Source organism: Schistocerca gregaria, chromosome 1 (genome assembly GCF_023897955.1).
Source record: "Schistocerca gregaria isolate iqSchGreg1 chromosome 1, iqSchGreg1.2, whole genome shotgun sequence".
NCBI classification, from domain to species: Eukaryota; Metazoa; Arthropoda; class Insecta; order Orthoptera; family Acrididae; genus Schistocerca; species Schistocerca gregaria.
Genome location: NC_064920.1, coordinates 124,441,660 through 124,455,998, shown reverse-complemented (window position 1 = coordinate 124,455,998; position 14,339 = coordinate 124,441,660). Strand labels below are relative to the sequence as shown.

General features: G+C 38.5%; 1 non-coding gene across 1 annotated transcript; it reads left to right on the top strand.

Annotated features, from left to right (window-relative positions):
- Positions 1 to 13,117: 13,117 nt before the first annotated feature.
- Positions 13,118 to 13,192, top strand: Trnal-caa (transfer RNA leucine (anticodon CAA)). Its single transcript has one exon. It is a non-coding gene; the product is annotated as a tRNA-Leu (tRNA).
- The last annotated feature ends 1,147 nt before the right edge of the window (positions 13,193 to 14,339 follow it).

Sequence of the window (14,339 nt, the reverse complement as noted above, 5' to 3'; positions counted from 1 at the left end):
GTCAACAAGGCACTGTGCAAACTGGTGGTGGTTCCATATTGGTGGTGTCTGTGTTTATTTGGAATGGACTAGGTTTTAGTCCTGCTGAACTGATCATAGACTTGAAATCATTATGTTCAGCTACTTGGAGACCATTTGCAGCCAGTCATTGACTCTAGGTCCCCAAAGAACAATATAAATTTTATGGACAACAATGCACCATGTCACTGGGCAACAGTTGTTCACGATTCATTTTAAGAACATACTGGACAATTTGAGTGTATAATATGGCCACCCAGATTGTCCACCATGAATTCCACTAAACATTTATGGGACAGAATCAAGAGGTCAGTTCATGCACAAAATCCTGCACTGGCACCACTTTCACATTTATGGATGGCTATAGAGGCATTATGACTCATTATTTCTGCAGGGGATTTCCAATGGCTTGTTGACTCCATGTCATATTGAGTTGGTGGAATACACCAGGCAGATGGGGATCAGACACAATTTTAGGAGATATCCTATGACTTTTGACACCTCAGTGTGCAACATTTTGAAAAGGGTTTTCTTGTCAAATTGTGGTCCAGGGGTGTGCATGTAATACTAAAGAAGAAAGTTTTTACTTGGAGCTTTTCTCTTTTCAAAATGGGAGGTTGGGCTGATATTTCAAATAATAACTTAATAAGGCATTTCGGGTAGAAATATTTGAATGATCTTGAAGCAAACACTGCCTGTTGAAATTAGAGAGAAACTAATCCAGAAGTTTGGAATCCAATCTGGAAGAATTTAAGTGTGTATTGCATTCGATGGGCATAATTGAAGGAGACATTTAAGTGGCAACCAGGACCCAGAGGTTATTATTCACAGAGTCCTAGTACAATCAATGGTTGTATTGGAGTACTACCACATAAACTATATGTGGGCATCCCCAACCAACTAACAAACTGAACAGTTATCAAAACCACAAATGACATGGTAGTGGGAATTATTACATATTAACTGAAACAAACAAAGGTGCTATGAAATGAGATATGTCCTGGCCATGCACCTAGTAATAATATTGAAGTAAAAGACATCTGCAAACACCTGTGAATTATGACTTGAGATCTCAGTCACCAGTGATTACCAAAGCCATTGATGATGTCAGTCACCCCACTGAACAATATCCAGTAAACTGTCTGTGACCACATCAAGCCCTGGAGAGCTGATGATGAGATAAGATAGGGCCTGTGATAGAGCTGCAAAATTCTTTCATTATACTAATTGAACCGACATGAGGGAGGAGCTCTGCTCTGTTTGATTCAATGTAACCAGGAATAGCTGTTGTTACAACAACCTGCAATTTGGACCAGTATTGAGGATGTTCCAGCAACTGTTGTTCTAGACTCAGGAGCCTTTGTCAGTGTGATTTCAAGCAGTTCTTTCAATAAAGTATCCACAAAAACAAAGTTGTGTAGCATTCCTGTACAGAACTGCAAGATTATTGCGCATGATCCAGAAATGTTAGAATGATGCAGAAGTTACTAAAACTAGAAAATGTAGCAGTACCGTGAACCATTCTTGTACCTGAAGACTTGATTGTTGATTATATTCTGAGACTTGTGTTTATCCATGAGGACATGAAATTAACTTCTCTATAGGCAAGGTCTCCTTTCTGACTGATAGTGAAAGTGCTAAAGTTGAGCTGCTGTGGAGGGACGGTAGCCACAGATGGTAGTGCCAAGTTTTCCAGATTAAAGTCATTGTAAAGGAACATTGCAGCACAAGAGTATTTCTGAGCCTATAGAACAAATAACTTGGAAGTCACATCGCAAGTATAAAAAAAATTAGAAGAACCAGTAAACCCAACCAGCAAGCAAATACAGCAGACGTTGGACCTTTTGGATCGATTTGGGGAGATATGTGAACAAAAACCTGGTTTAATCCAATGAAAAACATCATCTTAATGAACTTCCACACACAGCCTTGTACAGTAGTTTCTGCCTTATCGCTCTGTCTCAGTGGAAAGCAATAGGCAAAGAAATCAAAAGGATGTTTCAAGAACTTAACAGGTTCATAAGGAAGTATTGTAACCATATTGTAACCATCAACAAACACTAATGATTGACTACATAAAATCTTTTGAAGAAATAGTGAATCTGCTGTTTTGTCAACACACTACATTACAGCAGAGCTAATGTTTCGCAGGAGGGTAAAGAATGCATGGGTGGACCAGGTTCCACAGGTTCCCAATGACAGGGACTAGTGGGAAGAAAAGGTTCAGAAAGCTTTGATCAGTTCGACAGAAAAAGTGTTCACAGGAAAGCACAACTGTGACAAGAAAGTGGTAAAAATGCTAAGGTATATCAAATGGCCCAGAAAGTATTATTAAGAAGCCATCCAACTATTGAACAAAAAGAATGAAAAGTGGTAGTTGTTTTATGGTACCTTTTGTCATTCTAAGGGTAATCTTGGTGCGTATCTATCAGGGCACCCAAGTAATCATCAAATTAAAGGACTTTATCCTCATTAAGATTCACTGAAACATTGTTCTTTGTGGAATTAGTGTGCATCATTTTAGGAACACAGAGTCAATTGGAATTTTTGAACTGAATATTTATGTTGGTGTAAAGCCAAAATTACAATCTTTTTGCTTTACAACATGTTTTGAATTTAGACATAGGATGTGTATATAGTTTTGATACTGTGTGACATTTATTTGTATGTTGTTGTGTGTAGTAGGTAAGTATTATCGTGTGTAAGATGCAGGAGCTCATGAATTATTCTTGGATTTTAATTAGTTGTATCATGTTAGTACTCAAATCATTTTTGTTAGTAATAAGATCTGCTTACAAATGAAGCATATTATTACAAAATAATGTAAGACAAAGCTATATGTTTATGTAGATTCAATGATTCTCACCTGCCAGCCTTAAGATCAGTATTTCCTACATTTGCATCTACATGATTACTCTTTAATTTGCAATTAAGTGCCTAGCAGAGGATTCATCAAACCATGTTCAAGCTTTTTCTCTACTGTTCCACTTTCAGACAGCACACAGGAACAATGGACGTTTTACTCTTTGCTTACATGCTCTGATTTTTCTTATATTATTATGATGATGATCATTTCTCCCTTCCTAGGTGGGTGCCAACAAAATACCTTTACACACTGAGGAAAGAGTTGGTGATTGAAATGTCTCGAGAAGGTCCTACCGCAACAAAAAAATGCCTTTGTTGTAATGATTGCCACTCTAATCCCTGTACCATATCACATGGTACTCTCTCCCTTATTTTGTGATAATACAAAATAAGCTGCCTTCCTTTGAACTTTATTGATGTCCTCTGTCAGTTCTATCTTTCAAAGATCCCACACTGCACACCAGTACTCTGGAAGAGGGTGGACAAGCATAGTATAAGCAGTCTGATTAGTAGACTTGTTGGAGTTTGTGATGTTTGTCTACTTTATTTCTTCGTTGATAGTTCTCTGTGTGGATGTACTGCATTGTCATACTCGCTGAAAAGTGGGGGGTGGAAGTTCAATACTGGCACTGTAAATGATGTAGTTGGCAATTGCAGAATTGTGTTTCACAGTTCTTTACTTTCACTGTTCACATCCCCCCTCCCAGTAGTACATAATTATATGTCCGATGAACTATTGGTAAATGTTGAAAAGCCTCATTAACAGGTTGCAGGCAAGATCAGCATACTGCTACAATAGTTTACTGTTGAACATGTATAGGAAGTAAAAACCTAAACATGCAGTTCACAGTTCTTGCAGAATAATACTGTACCTGTGACACTATTTTTCAAACAAATTAAACAGACATTGTCATTCATTGTTCTAACACAGGGCAGATGAGTGTTCCCCTTATTCCACTGTTAAGTTGATGCATTGTTGTTAATTTAACCAATATGTGTTTCACATCTGAAAATTAGCCAGGGGCTGACTGGCTGGGGACCAAAAATTGGTCCTTTACATATCCTCACGACAATAGGCACTGAAACTATGCCCTGTTCAATGTTTAAATTACAGAAATAACAATTAAAACATAACTCATTCAATTAACTGAATACATCAAAAAGTTTCTTCTGTGTACCAGTTCTTCTACCACAAAGGTTAGGCCAAATTATTTGTTTAAGTAATGAAATTTTTAAGTAATGAAATTAACAGATATAGTTATACAAACAATACTTTTGACAAACCTGGTAATTATTTTGGAATTAATTAAGGGGTGGCTATGCTACTATGTTTTAGAATAGAGACAAATAAATACTTTAAGATGCCTAGAAGTTGTTCTTCCAAATGTTTGTAATTAGTACAGAATTTATATTCGTTTATAAGTCAATCTAAGTTGCAAAAGAATTACTGATTTCTACCTATAATGATCTGTAGCAAAAGATAATAACTGGGAAAGATCATAATAAAATACGAACTTCGTTACGTACACAAAACTAAGCACAAAAATAGACCTGGTGCTATATTCCTTAAGACTGAGGGCCGACCTTTCTCTTTTATGGACATTCAGATTATAATCATGCATATTAATGGTAATTAGGCAAGAATGAAAATAAAATGAATTGAAGGAGGCAGATGGTGGAACAAGGAAGGAAGTAAAGAAACCCCAGCTTGCTTTGTCACAAGCTGTGCCAATAAATCACAGTCTTTGCTTCGCTTTCCCCACAACATTTTCTGTGTGATCATTCCAATTTAAACTACATGTAATTGTGATTTCCAAGTATTTAATTGAATTTACAGCCTTTAGATTTGTGTGAGTTATCCTGTAACCAAAGTTTAGCAGACTCCTTTTACTACTCGTGTGGATGACTTCACGCTTTTCACTAGTTACAGTCAGTAAATTGCTGCTATTTTTCATTCTACAGATATCGTGTTGAAATTATTTTGCAGTTGCTTTTGATCATTTCATAACTTTACAGGGTATTAAATGACAGCATCATCTGCAAATAGATCTATGGGGTTTGCTCAGATCGTGTCCTAAGTAGTTTATATATATGGGAAACAGCAGAGGGCATATAACACTTCCTTGGGGAATGCCAGATTTTACTTCTATTTTACATGGCGAATTTCCATCAGTTACAATGATCTGTAACCTTTCTAACAGGATATCATGTACCTTGTCACACAACTGAGACAATACTCCACAGGCACGCAATTTGATTAGAAGTTGCATGTGTTAAATGGTGTCAAAACCTTTATGGAAGTCTGAGAATATAAACCTGTGGCTGTAATTTGAAGTATATTTGAATCATGATAATTATTGGTTTACAAGTTTAGCTTGTGTTTAAAGCTGCAGTGAGCTTGGTACAGGTGGGATTCATCATAGTGGTTGGTGTGATGTGTTCTACTCTCTTCTTCAGAGGTGCATACTTGGCTTCTAAATATTGATCTTGGGAGTGTTGCATAATATATTTTCCGTTAACTAAGACTGAAATACTTGCTCCACATATCAGCTCATTAAACTGAATTTGTGAGAATTTGATGGGGTACTGTTCAAATATTGTAGTTGTCATGATTCATGGAACTTTTATGTGAGAGGTTTACCTAAATATGTGGGACAATGAACATGAAGGGAAAATACTGTTCATTTTTGATGATAAAGTAAGCATAGACTCATGAACACATGTGAGTAAATGGTCATGAAAAAGGGTAAACAGTCAATGTGCACAAACTGTATCAAATCACAGCTGATCACTAATGAATGCAACTGGAAAATTGGCCTGCAAGGACTAATGTTGCCACTGAAATGAAGCTAGTGCTTATAATGACCTTGTTTTGTTTGAAGGATTTGTGGAATGTACCACAGACATTCTTTGACTGTGCTATAGGGGAATTAACCAGTTCACCAATTAAACTACAGTTTTAAGTTATGGTCTAATGGCAACTAAAGGAAAATTTGCTATTGCATAATGATCAACCTTGTAATTACACCTCTCCCAAATCCAATGAATTCAGTGCAGGTGATAACTTAAAATTAATCAGAGATTATGCTGCACTAAATATCATTTCTGAATTAATGGATTCCCTTATAGTTATTCATATCAGTAAAGTTTTCCTCATTTATATTCAACTGTCGTACATTCACATGCCCTTGGTGCTGGCATGGTGTAGTGAGCGTCCAAACACCATTATTCTACCATCCTGTGGATCAAACCTGTTTCCTGTCCATCCCACACCCTGGATGATATCAAGAATGGCTTCAATGCCCATCACCCCAAATTTGTCACAATTTTCCCTTCAGTTTTCTGAGTGTCATAGTGATGTCATTGCATCTGATTAATATTGTTTCCTTTTTTGGTAAAATTTTGATGTGGTGCCTAAAAATTGACCTAAGAAACTTTCACAAAAATTTCATATTAAAAAGTTTTATGTAGCCTACATTTTAAATATTTGCAAATCAAAGCATAGTATGCAAACTGCTTTTCTAAAAAAGATGAACACAAGGTGATACAGGTAACACATGAAAATTACGAGGTATGTCGGCAAAGTAAGTTCTTTTGGTTATATAAAACAAACGTATACAGATACAGAAAAATATTTATTATGCAAAAATCTACAACTGTTAAACTACTTTTCTACATAGCTTCCAAAATTTTATAGGCACTTGTCATAGCGTGGCACAAATTTTTGTATGCCTTCTTCATAGAAGGTTGCCACCTGTATATTCAACCATGTGGTAACGTGTTCTTTAGCTCATCATCATCATTGAAGTGTCAACCACCAAGGACAGATTTTAGTTGTAAGAAGAGATGAAAGTCACTAGAAACAAGGTCCGAGCTGTATGGTGGATAATCTAATGCGTCCTAGTGAAATTCCTATAAGAGTTGTTTGGTCACATTTGCCATGTGTGGTCGGGCTTTGTTGTGGAAAAAGGCACCACCTTTTAACAGGAAGCTTAGGCACTTGTTCTGTATTGTGTGGCACAAATTATTAATGGTCTTGCAGTAAGCATGTGCATTGATTGTTTGGCCTCATGGTAAGAAATCAATCAGTAGAAAGCCCTTTCTGTCCCCAAAAATGGTGCACATTACTTTTTGAGGTGCCAAGATTTGCTTAGGATAAACCTTAATTGCTGAAGAAGTGTGCCTCCATTCCATTGCTTGCCGTTTCATTTCAGGGGTGTAATACATACCCAAGTTTCATTCCCCATGACTATCCGAGAATGAAAACCATCACCTTCTTCGTTGTAGTACGTCAAAAACTGAAGCGCACTGGCCATTCATTGTTTTTGTGTTGTTGAGTAAGAATGTTGGGTACCCAATGCGAGCGAAGTTTCCGAAAGTTCAGTTTTTCAGTAACAATTTCAAGAGTTAGTGATTGTGAAATTTGTGGAACTTCCATACCAAGGCCACTAAGTGTAAACTTGCGGTTGTGCTTAATCTTCTCTTCAGTTGTCTGAACCAGTTCATCAGTAACCACTTCATTCTTCATTGTGTGCTTGATCACGTCCTTCATTGAAAAGTCTGACCATTGAATTACTCATAGCATTTAGTCCATAAACCTCGCAAATTTGCTGATGATTTTGGTTTAACTTTCTTTGCATTTAGATCTGATTTCACACATGGTGTCATTTTCAGTTCTGGAGTTATGGTGTCACTTTCAGTTATGGCTGACATTATAAAGAAGCACTACAAAAAACATGTCGACAGCAGTGATCTGAAAATGGTGTACATATCTTCTCCTTGAGTCAGAGTAACTACCATGCATGCTTGGAACTGTGATCGTAGAACTGCCATGGATAGAAATAGAAGTGGAACTTAGTTTGTGGATGATCCTCATATGGTGATGACAGACATACCATGTACAATTACTACAGTATTACAAAATATTAATTTTCTGATGATTATGAAGAACTAATGATTATGTAAAATGAGAAGAATGGAAACTCCAGAATTGAATAATGAGAATATTTAAAAAAGGATACATTGCTACACGCCATATAGTTTAGATGTTGATTTGCAGAGAGGGACAATAAAAAAACGTAAACAAGTACAGTTTGGTCCAAAAGACCTTTCCTGTGATGTGTACAATACATAAAAACAGACACCCATCCATCCATCCACCCAACCATCCATCCATCCACCCACCCACCCACCCACACTCTCACCCACCCACCCTCCCACCTACCCACATACACACACACACACACACACACACACACACACACACACACACACACATGATCATACTCATAAGACAACTGGCTCTGGCTGCCAAGGAGAGACTGCGAACAACTGTATATGAGGGAGAGAGATTGCAGAATAGGATTGGGGACGGTAAAGGTCTGTTTCTGATAGCATCCAGGGATGTGGTGGGGTGAGTGAAGGAAATCAACTGTAGGTGATTGATGGAGTAGAAGGCTTTGTAGTGCTTGAGTGGGATTGGGGAAGGGGGCAGGTCGGTGAATGACAGTGCCTAATACATGGTGATTCAAGAGGAATATGGGAGTGTAGGATATATTGCACATAGAGTTTGCCCCTGTAGCGCCTAGAACTGCTCGTCCATGAAATGAATAGTGTTGTGGTGAGTAGTGTGCCTAACAACTGGGTGGTCCAGCTATTTCTTGGGCACAGTTCTTCAGTGGCCATTCTTGAGGACAGAAACTTGTTGGTTGTCATGCTATTAAATTGCACAACAGTGGTTGCAGCTTACCTTCTAGATAACATGACAGACTTCTCAGGTAGCAATGGTTTTGATGGAATACATGACATTTGTGGCTGTACTGGAGTAGATGGTGGTGGGGAAGATATATATGACAGGTCTCGGGTGTAGGTCTATTACAGTGATATGGACCATGAGGAAAGGGTTTGTGACCAGGGATGTAGTAGGGTTGGACAGTGATGTCTGACTGGTTTGGTATATGGTTGAACATCACTGTGGGAGGGATGGAAGGGTAGTGGGTAGGACACTTCTCACTCCAGGGTATGATTAGAGATAGTCGGATATTGTAATTCAGTTTCTCCTCTCCTTGGTATTACTGAGTTACAAGGGGAATGTTCCTTTGTGGCTGGATGGTGGGACATTGGGAGATGGTCTGTCACTGGAGAGATAAAGCACAGGACATTTGTTTCAGTACAAATTGTGGAGGATAATTTTGGTTTATAATGCTCAGTAAGACCTTTGGTTTTTTTTTGAGAGGGACTGCTTGTCACTACAGATGCAACAAGTCACAGGTGGCTAGGCTGTATGCAAAGGACTTCTTGGTATGGAATAGAAATGAGCTGCTGAAGTGGAGGTACTGCTTTTGGTTGTTAGGTTTGATATGGATGGAGTAACTGATGTAGCCATCTTTGAGGTGGAGGTCAACATAGAGGAGGGCGTCTTGTTGTGTTGAGGGGAACTGTGCGAAGCAACTGGAAGGAAGTGGTTGAGATTGTGGAGGAAGGAGGATAGGATTTTCTCACACTTAATCATGATTATGAAGGTGTCACCAACAAATATGAACTAGGTGAGGAGTTGGGGATTGTGGGTGGGTAGGAAGGATTCCTCTAGACGGCTCATGGCAGGCTGGCATAGGATGCTTCCGTGTGGGTGACCATTGCCATACCTTAGAATTGTTTGAGGTGAGACCTTCATAGGTGAAGTAATTGTGGATTAGGATATAGTTGGTTGTGGTGACCAGGAAGGAGGTTGTAGGTCTGGAATCCATTGGGCCTTGGGAAAGGTAGCAGTCAATAGTGGCAAGACCCTGGGATTTCAGGATATCAGTGTGAATGGAGGTGGCATCAATAGTGATAAGTAGGGCATCGTGTGCTAAAGGAACAAGAATTATGGAGAGTCGGTGGAGGAAATGGTTGATGTCTTTTTATGGGAGGGAAGGTTGTGGGTGATAGGTGGAACATGTGGCTCTGTGAGAGCAGAGATTCTCTCAGTGAACAACACAGCATCTGGCCACAAAGGATGGTTGGGTGTATAGACTTTATGAAGCATATAGAAAGCAGGAGTGTGGGGAGTGGTGGGAACGAGGAGAGAGAGAGAGAGAGAGAGAGAGAGAGAGAGAGACTTAGGGGACAGATTCTGGGATGGGTGTAAGAATTTGAAGAGAAACCAGAGATCCTGTTGGATTTCTTGAATGGACTCACAGTGCCAGGGTTTGTAGGTGGATAAATCTGACAGCTGGCAGAGTCCTTTCACCACATAATCCTTGCAGTTCTAAAGGCCTTGTGGCTCAGAAGCTTACTTCTTTAGCCGTCTTTTTGTTTTACCTGTCTCGATTCAACATCTGCTCTATACAGTCAGTAGCAATATATCCTTTATAAAATACTGTCATTGTGATTACGCAAATACTTTATTAAGAACCAAGATTGATCCAACTTTGCTGACAGTTCTCCATAGTTTCCCATTTGGGCTAATGCCCAAATGGGGAAGCTTACAGGAAAGCTAATCCAAAGTAGCACAGGTTGCTAGGTTGGTAATGAGTAGAAAAAAAATGTGCTAGTTGCCTAACCTTTGTCAATCTTGGGACCTTTTAGGTAGCATGTTGGTACCAGCTGCCAATAAAGAAGAGTTTGTAATTAATTACTTGCCCATGTGATCTTAGCCACTCAGCAATTTACATTGAACAAAGTAACATGAAGCCATAACCTACATATAATTTCAATTTATTGTCAATCTACATGAACAAACAATTTCACACTGAAATTAATGCACACAATTATCTTATCTCAAGTTCGATTTTATCAAGTGACTGACTTTAGATGAATGAACAGAGTGGTGATTCTTCTTTAAAAACCTGGTATCCTCATGGAATTACACTATGTGATCAAAAGTATCTGGACATCTGGCTGAAAATTACTTACAAGTTCATGGCAACCTTCATCGGTAATGCTGAAATTCATTATGGTGTTGGCACATCCTTATCCTTGATGACAGGTTCCAGTCTCGCAGGCATACATTCATTAGGTGCTGGAAGGTTTCTTGGGGAATGGCAGCCCATTCTTCCCAGAGTGCTGCACTGAGGAGAGGTATCGATGTTGGTTGGTGATGCCTGGAATGAAGTAGGCATTCGAAACCATCTCAAAGGTGTTCAATAGATTTCAGGTCAGGACTTTGGGCAGGTCAGTCCATTATAGGGATGTTATTGTCATGTGACCACTCTGCCACAGGCCATGCATTATGAACAGGTACTTGATCATGTTGAAAGATGGAATTGCCAACCCCAAATTGTTCTTCAACAGTGGGAAGCAAGAGGGTGTTTAGAACATCAATGTAGGTCTGTGCTGTGATAGTGCCACACTAAACAAAGGGTGCAAACACCCTCCACAAAAAACATAACCACTCAACCACGATATCCAAGTTTTCTCACTTCCCATCTAACTATTATAGTACTTGCAGTGGATCTAGATGCAGTTTGGAATTCCTGTGTGATGGTCTGGATAGATGTCTGTCTATTACAGATTACAAGCCTCTTCAGCTGTAGGCGATCTCTGTAAGTCAACAGATGATGTCGGCCTGTACTCTTTTGTGCTGTATGTGTCCCTTCGTGTTTTCACTTCACTATCACATCAGAAAAAGTGGACATAGGGATGTTTAGGAGTGTGGAAATCTCGTGTACAGACACCCAATCACCTGATCTTATTCTGTGAATTCCGCGGAGCACCCCATTCTGCTCTCTCACAATGTCTAATGACTACTGAGGTCGCTGATATGGAGTACCTGGCAGTAAGTGGCAGCACAAAGCACCTAATGTGGAAAACGTATGTTTTCAGTTGTGTTTGGATACTTTATATCACATAGTGTAAATTTTACATGGAAAAATCTGGCAAATCTCAGGGAATTTCAGGGATCTCATAAAATCTCAGGGAATTGTGAATTTTTAACATATCATTAAAACTGAATTTTATTGAGTTTTGTAAATCACAAATTTTCAAATAACTTTTCAAAGTGTATTCATTAAATGAATATTATTCCATCCAAATTATTGACACCTTAAAATTCCTATTAAACTATTGCTTGTGGCTGGCATATAGCTCAGCTGAGAGGAAAGAAAAGTAATTATTATCATTTGTTGGCCCAACCACCACCACTACCACTTGCCCCTGTTCACCAATAATTTCTATTAAATTTATCACGAGTTTCTGGACACAATCTTGCTCATTGCATCTGGAATTCTCTGGGAATTTTTTTCCAAGTTTGAATAGCCACCCTGATGAACAGTTACATGAATTTTACAAAAAAATTATTTCTCTAATGTTCTGTAACTGCAGTTGGATTTGATGGGATGTATGCAGAACAGTAAACAATTTCACCCTAGCAGCCATCAACCAGCTACTTTTCTGTCGCTCCGGAACATAATAGGCAGCTACTTTTGCATTGAATCATTTTCTTTTGCTCTGGACCATCATAGGCTGCTCTTTCCATGCCAAAGTTGTTTTTTTTCTTTTTTAGTAAACATATGGAACATTGGAGATCACCATCTTCCTACCTGTAATAGTCAGAGTCATATTTTTTATGACATCTAGTCTCATCCATATACTTACACACATACCTCAAGTGGCATCAATTTTGTATCTGTATTACCAGGCTTGTGTATGAAACCTTCTATTAATAATTGAGCTGCTCGGAAAATTTGTCAGTAAGGTTATTCAGCTTTTATAGTATTGCATGAACTTTTCACATTTCCTTTATTATTTATCTTAAATTTCAATTAAACGTGAACTCTATAGTAAGTTTTTCGTTTTCTTATTACATTTCTATAATACTAAACTTGGAACTAGTCTAGTTATTGGAAACAGAGAAATTTTCCTTGGAAAAATCAGAAAATCACTCACTGTTGGAGGGTTAAGGTACTGCTCTTCTAGGGGAGTGGACATTGTGGTATAGCATTTTATGTTTTGCCAATTATGCACATTATGTGCCAGAAATCGTAGTTCACAAAAGTGATTTCTTTTTTCGTAATATTATGTGAAAGGAATTGTAACCATACTAAACTGTACAGATTGTAAATGCTACTAATATTATTAACAATAGCAGTAGGCAAGGGAATAGGATTATTGCATTTCCTCAAAAATAAAACTCAACGTTAAATAGTTATTTTGATGACTCCTTATTACCATTATTGACTAATTTTCATAAAGTTTGGAAGGTAGGAGACGAGGTACTGTCAGAAGTAAAGCTGTTAGTACCGGACGTGAGTCGTGCTTCGGTAGCTCAGTTGGTAGAGCACTTGCCCGCAAAAGGCAAAGGTCCCGAGTTCGAGTCTCGGTCGGGCACACAGTTTTAATCTGCCAGGAAGTTTCAATTTTCATAAGTATGTGCAGCTTGTCGGTTGAAGGGATCACTGGACAGGGGATCAGCAACAAGAACCTGAACTTTGGATTGAGCCGTGTGTGGGGAAATTTTCATTTTGATTCTTAAAATACAGCAGGATGGTTGATGGTCATTAGCCAATGCTCATGCTAAGTCTTGGACAAGTCTTCTTTGGTTTTCTTACTTTTCTTTGCTGCTCTGGCCACCTTTGTTGTGCTTTCAGTAGCTTTGACACACTGCCAGTCCAAATGTAGGAGCCCGTTTTTTATATTGTCTCCAGTTATGATGCTTAGTCTGCTCATACTTTTTAATCTGCTTATTATTCCATCATTAAAATATATTATGGTTCCCACCACAATAATCTGAAAGGCCGACATGCCAAAAAATGCTGTTTTTGGCAAGCATTCCGAAATGCAACTATTGAAAAATGTTTGTGGATTCTGCATTTTGCCATGTAAACATTTTTACGGAAGTTTAGAAACACACAGATCTCTTTATACTGGTTTTAGTTCTACCATAACAGTTTCTGGCATTGGTTGTGCATGTGTATGTTTTTGTCATTTTGTTTCACATCTATCATACTGGACAGAACAGAAAAATATACGTTCCTAGCTTTTAGAAGTTTTTTCCTTTGTGCGGGAAGAGAGAGGGGAAAGAAAGGGAAGAAGGGAAAGTGGATTTAGTTACTCACAACCCAGATTATGAAGCAACAGGGAAAGGCAAACAGGGATGGTAGCAGGATGGAGGCATGGTTGTCAGAGGGAAGCCAAAGATCTTTATATGAGATTTTCCATTAATCATTTAAATTAAATAATGAGACATTTTAGGCAAGGTTCTGTATTTTTCATTTCACTTGCAACCTATGTCCTCAATTATTTATTGGATGTATTCCAGCCTCTATTTTCTTCTACAGCTTTTACCCTCTACAGCTCCCTCTGTTACCATGGAAGTTACTCCCTGACAGTTTAATGTCCCTACTTCTTTTCAGTGAGTCTTTTCCATTTATCCCATTCCTCACTAATTGTGCAGATAACCTCACCAATTGTTTCCTCATCAGTGTACCTAATTGTTCTGTAGCAGCACATCTCTAAGGTTTCACTCCACTTCTGAT